The sequence below is a fragment of the Rhipicephalus sanguineus genome, chromosome 8 (genome assembly GCF_013339695.2).
Source record: "Rhipicephalus sanguineus isolate Rsan-2018 chromosome 8, BIME_Rsan_1.4, whole genome shotgun sequence".
Taxonomy (NCBI): domain Eukaryota; kingdom Metazoa; phylum Arthropoda; class Arachnida; order Ixodida; family Ixodidae; genus Rhipicephalus; species Rhipicephalus sanguineus.
This window is the reverse complement of record NC_051183.1, coordinates 42,980,948-42,993,162: the sequence shown is the minus strand read 5'-3', so window position 1 is coordinate 42,993,162 and position 12,215 is coordinate 42,980,948. Positions and strand designations below refer to the sequence as shown.

Below are 12,215 nucleotides of genomic sequence, written 5' to 3'. Positions count from 1 at the left end.
GAATTGCGAAAGTCAGCGAAGGTACCTAATGCATATAACAATCTGGACATGCTGTTTGCATATTACTCTGGCACTGATGTACGCCATTCAGCCATCAAGATCACTGTTGTTTCATAGATACATATAAGTAAATGCACCAGGTCACCAAGTCAACCCTTGCAAATTAGTAGCTATTCGTAAAGCGATTTGCCGATCCACCCAACGCTGTTATCACCGCGAAATATTGAATCGCAATGTGTGTCATTTCTCGCTGCGCAAGCCGGGAATTTAAAGGAACATCACTTTTGAAAAGTCCAGATCTATCTTAAAAATTCGTTGCCCAAACGACTTTGTGAAGGCAGATGACCAGCGAAGCTGTGAACCACTCGTATTCATTATTTCATTCATTTATTTATCGATATATTCATTTATGTTTTTAATTTAGTGTACGCGCTATTTATTAAATTGCACATCGAGTTACGTAGGTCACAAGTGCAGTGATACGGTTATTTATTCATTTACACTTTGATTTATTTAGTCAGGTAATTTTTAGCGTCGTATCAATTACATAGACACCCTCGACGGTTGGTTGCCGTCAGCTTAGGCGTCGGCGTCGATTCCGTGCTCCGTATAAAAATCCAAATCGGCAACAACACCCCCCGCACTGTACGTTCTATCCGCGAGTAAAAGCTAGCTAGCGCTGGCGAAGAACGCGGCTGAAGCAGAGATGAAGCGAGCCGGACATCTCTATCGGGAGGAGGGCGCACGTGATAACATCAACCCGCGTGCGAGGCCTGCCATCGATTGCTCCTCAAGCAGAGAGGAAACGCCCAGGACGTCTTTCGTCAGGCGAAGGAGCATGAAGAGATTTCTGGGGAGGGGACGGAGCGAGGTCTGCATCGCTCCAGCAGCAACTGCGAACTGTGATCATAAGGGCGCGGTTGCGAGCGCTGGCGCAAACTATCTCGGAAGAAATCAGCAAACGGTTCGTATACATTTCTACGTGCTGTGATCTCACCGCTTTGCCTTTGTATGAAAGACTGCACACTTTCTTTTCTTAATGTGAGGGTAAAAGCCTTTCATGATGATGCTAATTTTCTGTTGAGTAGACAACTACTCATAGTTACGACTCACCTAGTTATATACAGCTTGGCTGTCAAAACGAGTGCGCATTACTTCAAGAAATACGACTTATATTGAACATTTAGGGGCAAAGCCCCTTAGGGGCTTGGCTTGTCGGTTTGTAATGTCATCAGGGTGTGTCATGCAGAGACGGTGTATCATAAAAGCGTATGCGGCACAAAAGTCGGGAACTGAAACCGAGCATGTAGCGAAGAATAAGAAGAAGATTAAAGGGAAAGAGAAGAAGCACCTTAAGGTAAGCTGCAATCCGACGGAGTTCTCCGATGACGTTAGTGGAGTGGAAACACCCTTGCCTACATGCGCGGTTTCAGGCTTAGTACCACTAGTTCCTCATCAAAGAAATTTCTCTCAAAACACGGCATGTTTCGCGCATCCCTGGGTTTCACGTCAGGGGAGGTGAAACACCTTTGCCTACATGCTTCCCACCTCCCCAGTTTTTATTTCTTTCAGAATAAGACCTCGTTGGTGTATAAAGAAAAAACAGACGAGAAAGATGTAGTCGATCGGGAACAAACACTGAAAAATGTCGAAGATTACTGGAGAAAAAGAAATCTGAATGGTCATGATGTCGTATACCTTTTTGTCTCGTAAGTGAAGTATCATACATACTTTCATTCCGCTACTAGCGAAAATCCATCGGTCATTCTAGCCCATCACAACAGTGGTCTAATAACTAAAGCATCTGAAGCCAACAAAGGATAAACCCAAAACGCTATTAATGCAGCTATGATATACGTGACTAAGATTCCATGTATTTTTTGTCTGCGTCAACAAAGGAGGTGAGTGCGGACATAACCCGGATATAGTCCAATACGAGGCCAATCCGCGGCTTATAGTTGAAGGAGAGTTCAGGCCCTTTGACAATGAATAATAATAATAATAATAATAATAATAATAATAATAATAATAATAATAATAATAATAATAATATAATAATAATAATAATAATAATAATAATAATAATAATAATAATTTATTCAACGTGCCCAGCCACACCCGCAAGGTATTCGCGCTGGTGCACGCTAACACAGACTGATAAGCAATACATAAGAGGAAAGTACGAATACATAAGGCCCGTGTACTTAGATTTAGGTTCATTTAAAGAACGTCACGTGGTCGAAATTTCCGTGTCCCTCCACTATGGCGTCCCTCATAATCATATCGTGATTTTGGGACGCTGAACCCGAGCTATTATAATGAAACTACGAATAAAAAAGCGAGAAGTTACAAATACACTAAGTCAGGATCACTAGGTGAAAATCCAGTAACGCAAGACAAGCAATAGAGAATGACAGTTTTTAATAGAAATCACATACAACGATGAATATGGTTGAAAGACGATGAAGAACAGGATTTGTGTAATGTGGGGAACTACGTTAAAACAGTGCATGGCACAGTCACAGCGAAAGCTAGAGGAGCGGCCTTTCCAGATCCCGTTGTAATCGCTCTTGTGCGACTATAATAAATACAGTTACAAGGTACCTAGTATGCCAGAACTCATCGTAATTTAGCGAAGTAAGGAAGCACCTACTATGTCATTATTAATCATTCTTCGAAGAAGCGAGATACTTTATCTACATCGGTAAGGCATTATGTGTACTTTGTTGATGCTGTGGCTAATGCGGATGAGGCTCAGCTCTGTGTTATGGGTGGGAAGCTTTAAACTACCGACTCTTTACGCATTTCGCATTGTGTGCATTTTGCTCTACATCATCATCATCATTTCTTTTTCCCTATGCTTTTTACCTTGTGTTCTCATTGGAGGCGGCCAGGAAGAACACAGGGGCGCGCTCGCGCTCATCAGGACAGCTGGTAGTTTGGGCGTGGCTTCCGACTAGTAGAGGTGTCTGTTTTGGTTAGGCTCCACGTGCTCTCCGAGGGCTCCATCCGACCGGTGGCCCTGAGCTTACAACATTGAAGATTTGGAATTTACGGACGAAGACGCGTCTAACATTGGGGCAGAGATTTACGCTAAGCACGACAGCAAACCAGGGTCTGAAATTCCCCCCAAAAACGCATAAGGCGAGCTGCCTTGCTCCCGTCAACTACTGCACCCAGCTCTTCTGTCCTACTCGCCACGAAGGCTACAAAAATGCACATGGGTAAATAATTACAAGTCTAAAATTTTAGAAATCATGTGGGAATGGGGCGAGCGCGAAGCATTTCCGCTGGAGATGAAGGTAGTGTTCACACCACTTGATATTTTGTCGGCAGTCGTGATCTTGACTATAGCGGTCTCCGACGCACTCGTGCTAGAAAGTACCCATTACACGCAACAAACTGAAATTGTTTTCAGAACAAAGAAACGAAGAAACCACTTGTTGCCAGCAATCAGAAAGGATTGGTCAACCCTGACTAACCTTGTTCTGCCTTTTAATGACAGTGTGATGCCTCTTCATCGCTTTGAGTAGCTTCGAAGTACTCTGCATTTTGCAGACAACGAGTTTGAGCACAGTAGAGAGGAGTGCAACTTTGACACAGCCTACAAACTGCGGCCTCTCACAGTGTATTGCAAGGGTCAGATGTGGCTGTTGCAAGCGCGAATTGCGCCAGTCTAGTATTAAACACTACGCGATAAGTTTGCGCAAAGTCTGTGCAGTGCCCTTGTGCTTTACGGCTGCAAGAAATTGTTTTCTAGGCTTCCATGCGGCAACAAAGTATCGACCACTACTTTAGCGTGTCGGTACCCTTAAGGTACATAGGGACGTATGTGTCCCAGACTGTAACTTTTTTCTTATAAATACAGTTACCTTTTTAACTGTTTTTTTGTACTTTGTAAGGCCAACACAAGCAAAATACATCGCTGTATTATGTTGCCAGTCTGTAGTTTTCTTGTGTACCTCAGGAGGTTAAACTTACAAGATACGACTTCATATTTTGTGTCGCCGGGGACAGGAAGAATGACTGAAATATGTAAAATTTGAGATCATGGAAGTTGTGACCTGCTACATTCAAGTGCTGTGCCACATCTTTCGGTAATTTGCTCACCGTGTCCAAGCGATGCCCGCTTAGTGGAATATTAGCAGGCTGTCCTGTTTCGACAATGCACTGTTCGTTACAATAGGAATATTCGATCATGAAGTTAACGCTTGAAGTAGTGCGGGTAAAATTAGGTTTTATGTGAAGGACGTAATCACTTCCGGTGCTGTGCCGGAAGTGATTTCGCCCATCATAATAATATATACAACTTTCTAGTGAAACTGTCACGACCACACTTCTCAACGTCAATAGCGATGCTAATATTCTTGCAGCCTAAATCCACACTACAGAGCTCACCTGAACCCCCATGATGGGACGTTAGCATACAAAACAAATATAACCGCTTATTGCGCTGCTGCACATTACAAGAACTGTTCCATACACAAAAACAAGAAAAAATAAGCAGGCCCAGCACACACCTTTGCGACATTTCCGAATAAATAGAGTATACATGAACAGTGTATATTTAGAGCTACCTTATGTTTTCTTGAACTCAAGAATCGACTCCATTGGAACACAGTTTTTTCAATGCTTAAATTTCTTAACTTCAGCAGTAAGACTGCGTGTGACATCGTGTCGAAAGCTTTCTGAAACTTTCGAAAGAACCAGTTTGTTTTCAACTCTTATATAATCCACATGCTATGTAGTGATACAGCTCCATTAATTGTATCGTAAATGAGAAAGTTCTTCGAAATACCTGCTGTTTATCAAGGAAGAATCGAAGTGAATTGAATTGTCGCATCAAAAGAGAATCTATAATGTGTTCATTTAATGTTCAAGGGCAGTGTAGGGATGAAATTACGCAGTAATTCTATAATTTTTACCCTATGCCACCCTTAAAACAGGTACTGCCCCAGCATCATGCCGTACCTCGAAAAGGGGCCGCTCTCCGAGAGACTTTTTGTTCTCGAAAAGGGTGCCAATTGCGCCGACTGAGCGTGAGGAAGTTTCACTTCGAAAAAAAATTAAAACATTCACAGGGAATGCGTAGAACTTCCTAAGAATGTGAACGCTAATGCCTAGTTGGGCCGAGATTGGTGTGGTATGAAGGTATATTTACCCGCGTTGAGGTATACGCACCGTGTAATGGAGTTTTCAAAAAGCGACAGCAGCACCAGAACACGCAGCCTAGCGAGCAGCAGGAGCCACACTGTGCATGTCCCCGACTAGAAGCGAAGGTTACTTGCTCGCTTCTCCAATTCTAGACCATGCAGCAAGCGCGCTGATGCGCCTTTTCAATCGAAGGTAACATTGACTGACCTGTGAAGCTTGTGCTCCAAAAAACCCTCCTCAGCCAAAAAAAAAAACCTCTTCACTGACAGCTGGTCCACACCAAAGAATTAAAAAATAAACATAAGTAAGCCTTCTCTCCGGGGCTGGAGAAACTGTGGTCCCCCCGGTCCGAAAGCGAGTGCCTTGACTACAGGGCCATGCGACCATACTTGCCCAAGTACACTCAACTGAAGCATACGAATACGTTATACCGATGGTGTAAAAAACAAGTGGAAAGCAGTTTGCACGCTTCATGGAAATACTTCGTGTAGCAGAACTGAAAGTGATCTTCTGGAAAAAGCGTAAGGTCGATATGAGGCATTGCATATATGAGGAAAATTCCGACTGTGAGAAAACTGAATTCCTGAAAAATGATTTTTTACTCATGCGACGCCGCCAAAACGAAGTGGACGAACTGCACGCGCAGCTGTCGCATGCATTGTTCGGGGCGCATTTGCTGTACCACGACCATAAAACACCTACTTTAAGGCTTTTTGCTGAGAATAGGCGGCCCTTTTAGGACGAGGTATGAGGACAAAGCCTATGTTCTCACCAGAGATTTAGTAAATTACTTACCTTCGGAAACACCAGTGTTCACGCTGCCGACGCGACACGCCGGATTTTCAATATTCATAAGTAGTTTAACGCTTTCCGGTTGTAATAGTGTTACTCCCCCTCCCCCACTTTGAAGAATTCAGCACCTATTCATCCCCACTAACGCAGGACACCGGCTTTTGTACTCATAAGCCATAAAAGACTCATAAATCAGTTAGATGGAATCGAATCTGTGAAACCTCCTGCCGTTTCTTTAAAACTTGGTGTGCGTTAGATGTGATGCTGTATGCGATGTTGATATGCAGATCGGGCGGGCAAGTCAGATTTAAATAAAATGTTAGGTGGTCACCAACGTATATTAAAGAAATTAAAGCCAGTTCAACACCTGCGAAATCTGAGCTAACAGCGGAGCTGGCAAGCAAGCGCCCCCACTTGAGGACGCAGATTGAGTTCTTTCTTCATGTTTTATGTTCTTGTTCTCTTTCTTTCCTAATCTCTTTGTACACTGCCCTATCCCCTTCGTTCCTTCCTCCTAACCTTCACATCGTTCCTCCTTACTCTCACTTCTCTTTCCCACCTCTTTGATATACTAAAGTATGCATGGTTATGCAACGCTAGGAGCTGCTTGACACATACCCACTTTCTGTGGCGCAAACTCGATGAGTTTTATGTCTACAACGGCCTTCCTCTGAGCTGAAACACTTCCACTGTTAACATTCGATAATCATGCCCTCTTCTATATAGAAGGCCCTGCTGTATTTGGTCCTCCGTTTAACTTCTCCGAATGCGTTTGTTTTACCATATAGCTATTCTAATTTGCCAAATCACTGATGCACAAACAAGGTATTGTTAGCCGAAGTTGATAGATGAACAAACCCTGGATAGACCTATTAGCCGTATGCTGTAAGCTTTTACATGCCTTGCGAATAAGCTTCGGTCGTCAGTGTTACCTTGTTCATTTATCACGAAATAACTATTGTATATAAATTCGCAACACTTCCCCTGGCGAGTGACGTCACTTTTCTCATTTGTTACAATAGTTGTGCGAGCACAGACACATTAGCCTTTTGTTGCGGGTTCGAAACGTTTTCTATTTTCGATCCTAAAGTGGGCATTTTTATCGAAAGTAAAGCTGAGCGATGTTATGAAATTGTGCGATGACACGAAGGGACATTATAGCCGCTAGAAGTCATCTTAATGATTGCGGTGGATACGTGTTCCAGGCTTTAAAAATGTGTTACTTTCAGAAATATTTGCAGTCTGATGATATCAGCGCTTTCCTTCATAATACACCTATATACTTTAACGTAAGTCTCGCAAAGTAGGTCGTTCGAACCATGCAGAATTTGTGCTGACTTTCTCTGTTATATATCAGTAGTAATTCCAGAAAGAACAGAGAAAGTGGCTTTACATAATGAACTCCCGTTAATACTTTTTCGACAGAAACCGAACGACTAAGAAAGGAACCGAATCTGAAATCGATGAAGGTGCCGCAGGTATGTAACGAAAAATTTATTATTCAGACAGTAATAAAACAAACCTTGTAACATTTTTAGCAGTGCCCGGCGACCCATCTTGAAAACTTACACGATTTAAAAAGAAATTGCTTCTTATGTCAGCTCGCTACCTTTCAGCATTTATGTAGCTTTAAACTACAAATGCCTGCCTTAATATCTTGGAGGCGGACATTGAGTAGCCTGATAAATCTCCGACATTTTGGCGATCATCATTCAAACCTTCTGCTAAAGAATAAATAAGAAAATGATTGTTAACGATGGATCACTGTTGTGGTTCACTGGCTCACTAGTGACGCGACGGTTCACTAGTGATGGCTCATCCTTTTCGTGGACAAATCGGTCGAGTTGTTCCCCTACTGAAGGAATACAGAGCACACATATGAACATGAGCTTGTGTCAGTGACACATCGATTGTTCTCTTTCAATCTGAGTTGTCCTTCTTTAATGAACTACTCCCGTGATGTCATGTTTGGGGTAACTTGTCCACACCACTGCGCATGTGTGGAAGTTACCTGTTTTTCAGCCTACGCTGGCAATAAACAGTTGGTAGTTTGGCGCTCTTCTGTCTCTTTCCTCCGGCCCTTTTTCATGTTTCTAGCTTCGCGCCAGTTACGATATGTTCAGCAAAATATGCATATATATATATATATATATATATATATATATATATATATATATATATATATATATATATATATATATATATATATATATATAAAGAGGAAGGCACAGTGAAAAACAACATTTTTCCGAGCAATCCAAAGATGACATTATGACATTGCGTTCGGGTTTAAGTACATATTCTCGCAATAGAGACACAGATGCACACACCGTCGCGATTCGTTGGAACGGGTTAAGGGGAGGGGCCAGAACAACAACAACCGCAGAAAAAGAAAAGAAAGAGAGAGGGGGAGACATACATACTGACATACGCAGTGTCGCAATTTGTTAGAACTTGACAAGAGGCGGGGTCAGAACACACAAACAAACAAGAAATAAATAGCAAATATACAGGGCGAAAGAAACATGGCTACCTGTGTGGTTCAGGAAAAAGAAAGAGAGAGAGAGAGAGAAGTTAACGAGTAAGAAAGGCAAGAACGCGATTACCGCGCTTTAGCGCGGTAATCGCGCTAAAGCGCGATTAAGGGGATATCCGTACACTTCGGGATGAAAGAGAAATATGGTCACGAACGCCGGATGTCAACGCAGAGCGCGTGTGTCTTTGTTGAGCCTGTTATCTTGTAAAAGCGCGCCGAAAGTCGTTAAGTGCGTGCCCTTCCGCGCACCTGAGGGAGGGGGTTCGGTTGTCAATGTCAATGTATTGAACAAATTACAACTCCTTTGCAGGTACCCATAGGGTTCAGTGCTATCAACAGCCCGCTATAATTTAACGGACATCGCATGAAAGCCGATATAACCAACTTTTTCGTGACGTTATGGCACAGACGGGGTTTCCTTCGAGCGTGCGCTCCAACGCTATCGCATTAAAACATTCAGGCGCCTAGTCACCACCACGTATCTTACAAGGGCTCTAAAGAGAAACAATTCATCGGCCTAGATCAATAAATTGTGCTCTGAGAACTCTAATGTCCTCAATTTCGCCACGTACGTTTATTACTAGAGGATAAAATTAAGTTCAAAGTTTAATTTTTACATTTCGAGCAGGAATCTCCCGCCGTGATATCACGGATTTCAAGTGTATTTATCGTATTTCGGCGGCATTGGCTCAACTCAATTACCCCGAACTTCGTATTTTAAGTATATGGCCCCCTCAGAAGACAATGCACTTCATTTTTACTGATTAGGAACTACGTAGTCCCTAGTAGGCGCCGTCAAAACATGCGACGTCACGGCTAATGGTGCGGAAACTTCAAGGCGGCGTGGCCACCCATATTTTGTTTTTGCGCGTTTTTTCGCTTACTAAGCGTCTTCTCGCAGCAAGCGTGGTGATTTTGGTATCGTGAAAGAGTACTTTACTAATATGAGAAAACTCCTTTTGCTCTTTAATGTCCCTTTAATATTGACCATGCTGTACTCCGCGCACATGCACGCAATAGCGGACTCAAGAGTCGGATAGGGCTCTCGCATACCTGATGACAATAGGGACAGCATTGGTTTAGTGTCCCTGTAAATGATCCCACAGAAAAACCACTGTTGTATTTTCTCTTTCACCGTTTAAGTGACACATTGCAGTGATAGTCTGCTCACAACTTTCTTACTCGGCCCGTTCGCTCATCGCTCCATTCGTTCTTAGAGCCTTTGCGGATCGGCAACTTGGCCTATCGCCATGTGACCGCCTACCTGACCTGCATCACCCGGACATGCATTCTCCAATGCATGGACGGCGTGAGAGGCTCCAGATCTCTCCAGCCCTCGGGTCACCCCCACGATCTTTTCACTAGGGAGGTGCGACTTAGAGGTCAATAGAATGCCGCGGTAGAATTTGGCATCGTGAAGTTCATATTCGTACTATCCAAAAAATACCTTCCTCGATTTTCAGAACTTTCCGTTTTAACGCAATAGTTCAAGCATGGTCGTAACTTCGTAAAATCGAGCTTCGATTGTACGAAGTTACGAAGTTAACGCCTAACGAAACATCAGTGAACTCTACGGAGGGATGTTTCACAATCATGATATGAAATATCCATTGAATATAAAAGGAAGAATGAATTTTTTATTGAATACTCATTCGCTTTGTAGCAGGTGCTATTTCGGTGCAATGATACGCCGTAACCCTGCAACTGTAACACGTTCATTAAATGCTGTAGATACTCCACGTGAAGTGACGCCAAGAAGCCACTCTGGTTTAATATAACCCTAATACCTAATGACAAATCTGAAACAATGCTGCTAAGTCTACGTGATATGTGTACTCCACCACTGAAAGATATCTCTTTTTGAGATGCTAAATAACTGAAAAAAAAAATAACTGCTGTTCTATTAACCCGCAGTGACTGCAACCAATGGAACGCTTTGTAGCAGTAATCCTAATGCTGCTGTGGTGCGGCACATGTTTGTGAATGAAAAGTTTCATCAGAGACCAGCAAAGGCATTGGCTTATATGTACGTAATAGTTTTCACTTCCTTTGTTATTGATATATATATATATATATATATATATATATATATATATATATACCCCTAAAACAGTACCCACTAGAAACACCCTTTTTTCCCATGATATTCTTGCCTCTGTTCTGGAATGTTTTTTGAACTCATTCCTCATTGCTATACGGATTAGCCTGCCAGCGGTTATATAAGCTACGGCAAAAATCAGTGTTTCTAATAAAGAGACTTTCTAACATCTCCAAGAAATAAAAGCCTTGTGTGTTTTGATACCCCTGGGGAAAGCAAAGTGTTAGATAATTATGCAATTCCAACTACATAAAAGCCTACCTAATAAAACGAACCTCAGCTGTACACTAACTTACGCATACCAAAGCTGTGCGAAAAGGAACTATTCGCATGTTTTGTATAACTGGTACCAAAAAAATTATGCTATAGCACTGAAAGTGGAAGCTGTAGGAATTGCGGAGCAGTGATTCACCTGTCCTTCAGCGAAGAACTCAAACAGCGTGTGTTGAGGGGCTAGTTCGCATTAATTTATTGTGTAAACTCAAACCGCGCTTGGGCCGGGACTCCAAAGTACAAGTAGACAGGACGAACGCAGCCTCTGAGCGTCACTGAAGGATCTGCGACGCTCGCGTTCAAGGGCAAGCGCGCCTTGGCGTTCCAACCGCGCAGCCTGCTAGGCCTCCATGGCGGGAAAGGAATCCTTTATTTGTGATGCTGTGGCGCCCTATTCTCTCCTTCTCTCTGTCGTCATCTCTCTCACATCACTCCTTCTCACCCTCATTTCACTTTTCCGTTCAATTGCTATACTATACTATGCACGGCTGGGCTATGTTCTGCCCTCTCCCCTCCTCCCCAGCCTCACTTCAATTTCCCACTTCTTGCTATAATTGACTATGCTAACATGGTTTTGCCTGCTTGACACCAAGAGACGACATTAGATGACAGCACACGATGGCAGCATACTCCCTGCCTCCTTTCGTTCCTCCTCACTTAGACCTCCCATTCCCGCCCCTTTCCTATAGATGGTTATGCTATAGGTGGCTGTGCTATACCTGGCTCTGTCTGCCTAAATGCATACATGAGTCTGCTATGCGTTACCCTCTCACCTCCTCCTTTCCTTCTTTCTCACCCTCACTTACGTTTCCCACCTGCTTGCTATCCATGGTTTTGCCTGTGTGGCGCCATACATCACAATGCTGTGCTTAGCCATCTCCCTTCCTCGTTCCCATCCTACTCACGCTCACATCGCTCCTCCTCACCCTAGCTTCTCTTCCCAGCTCCCATGCTATATATGACTATGCTTTACATGGTTTTGCCTGCCTAACGCCATACATGGCAATGCTACGCTGCACCCTTTCCTCTCCTCTTTTCTCTTCTCCTCAGCGTCTCTTCTCTTTACCGCGCCTTTGTTGTACATGGCTAGCTTAATAATGCTCTGCTTGACTAACACCATATGGCTATGCGATGTTTCACCCTCTATCCTAGTCCTTTCTGTCCCCCTCAGCCTCTCCTCATTTTCCAAGCCTTGGTATACGTGGCTATGCTATACCTGTTCTCTCTGCCTAACGCAATACATGTCTATTCTATGGTTTACCCTCTCTCTTTCTCTTTTTCATCCTCCTCACCCGCACATCACACCTCTATCTCACTTCCTATTCCCGCCACTTTGCTACACATGGCTATATTAAGATTGTT

The 12,215-nt window shown here is 43.2% G+C and overlaps 1 long non-coding RNA gene across 1 annotated transcript in view; it reads left to right on the top strand.

The window, feature by feature from the left end:
* Nucleotides 1-1,709, top strand: part of LOC119401786 (uncharacterized) — a 38,230-nt gene extending 36,521 nt beyond the window's left edge. Inside the window, exon 4 of the long non-coding RNA XR_005185510.2 lies at nucleotides 1,573-1,709. This is a non-coding gene — a long non-coding RNA (uncharacterized LOC119401786). The remainder of the gene's footprint in view (nucleotides 1-1,572) is intronic.
* Nucleotides 1,710-12,215: the final 10,506 nt, after the last annotated feature.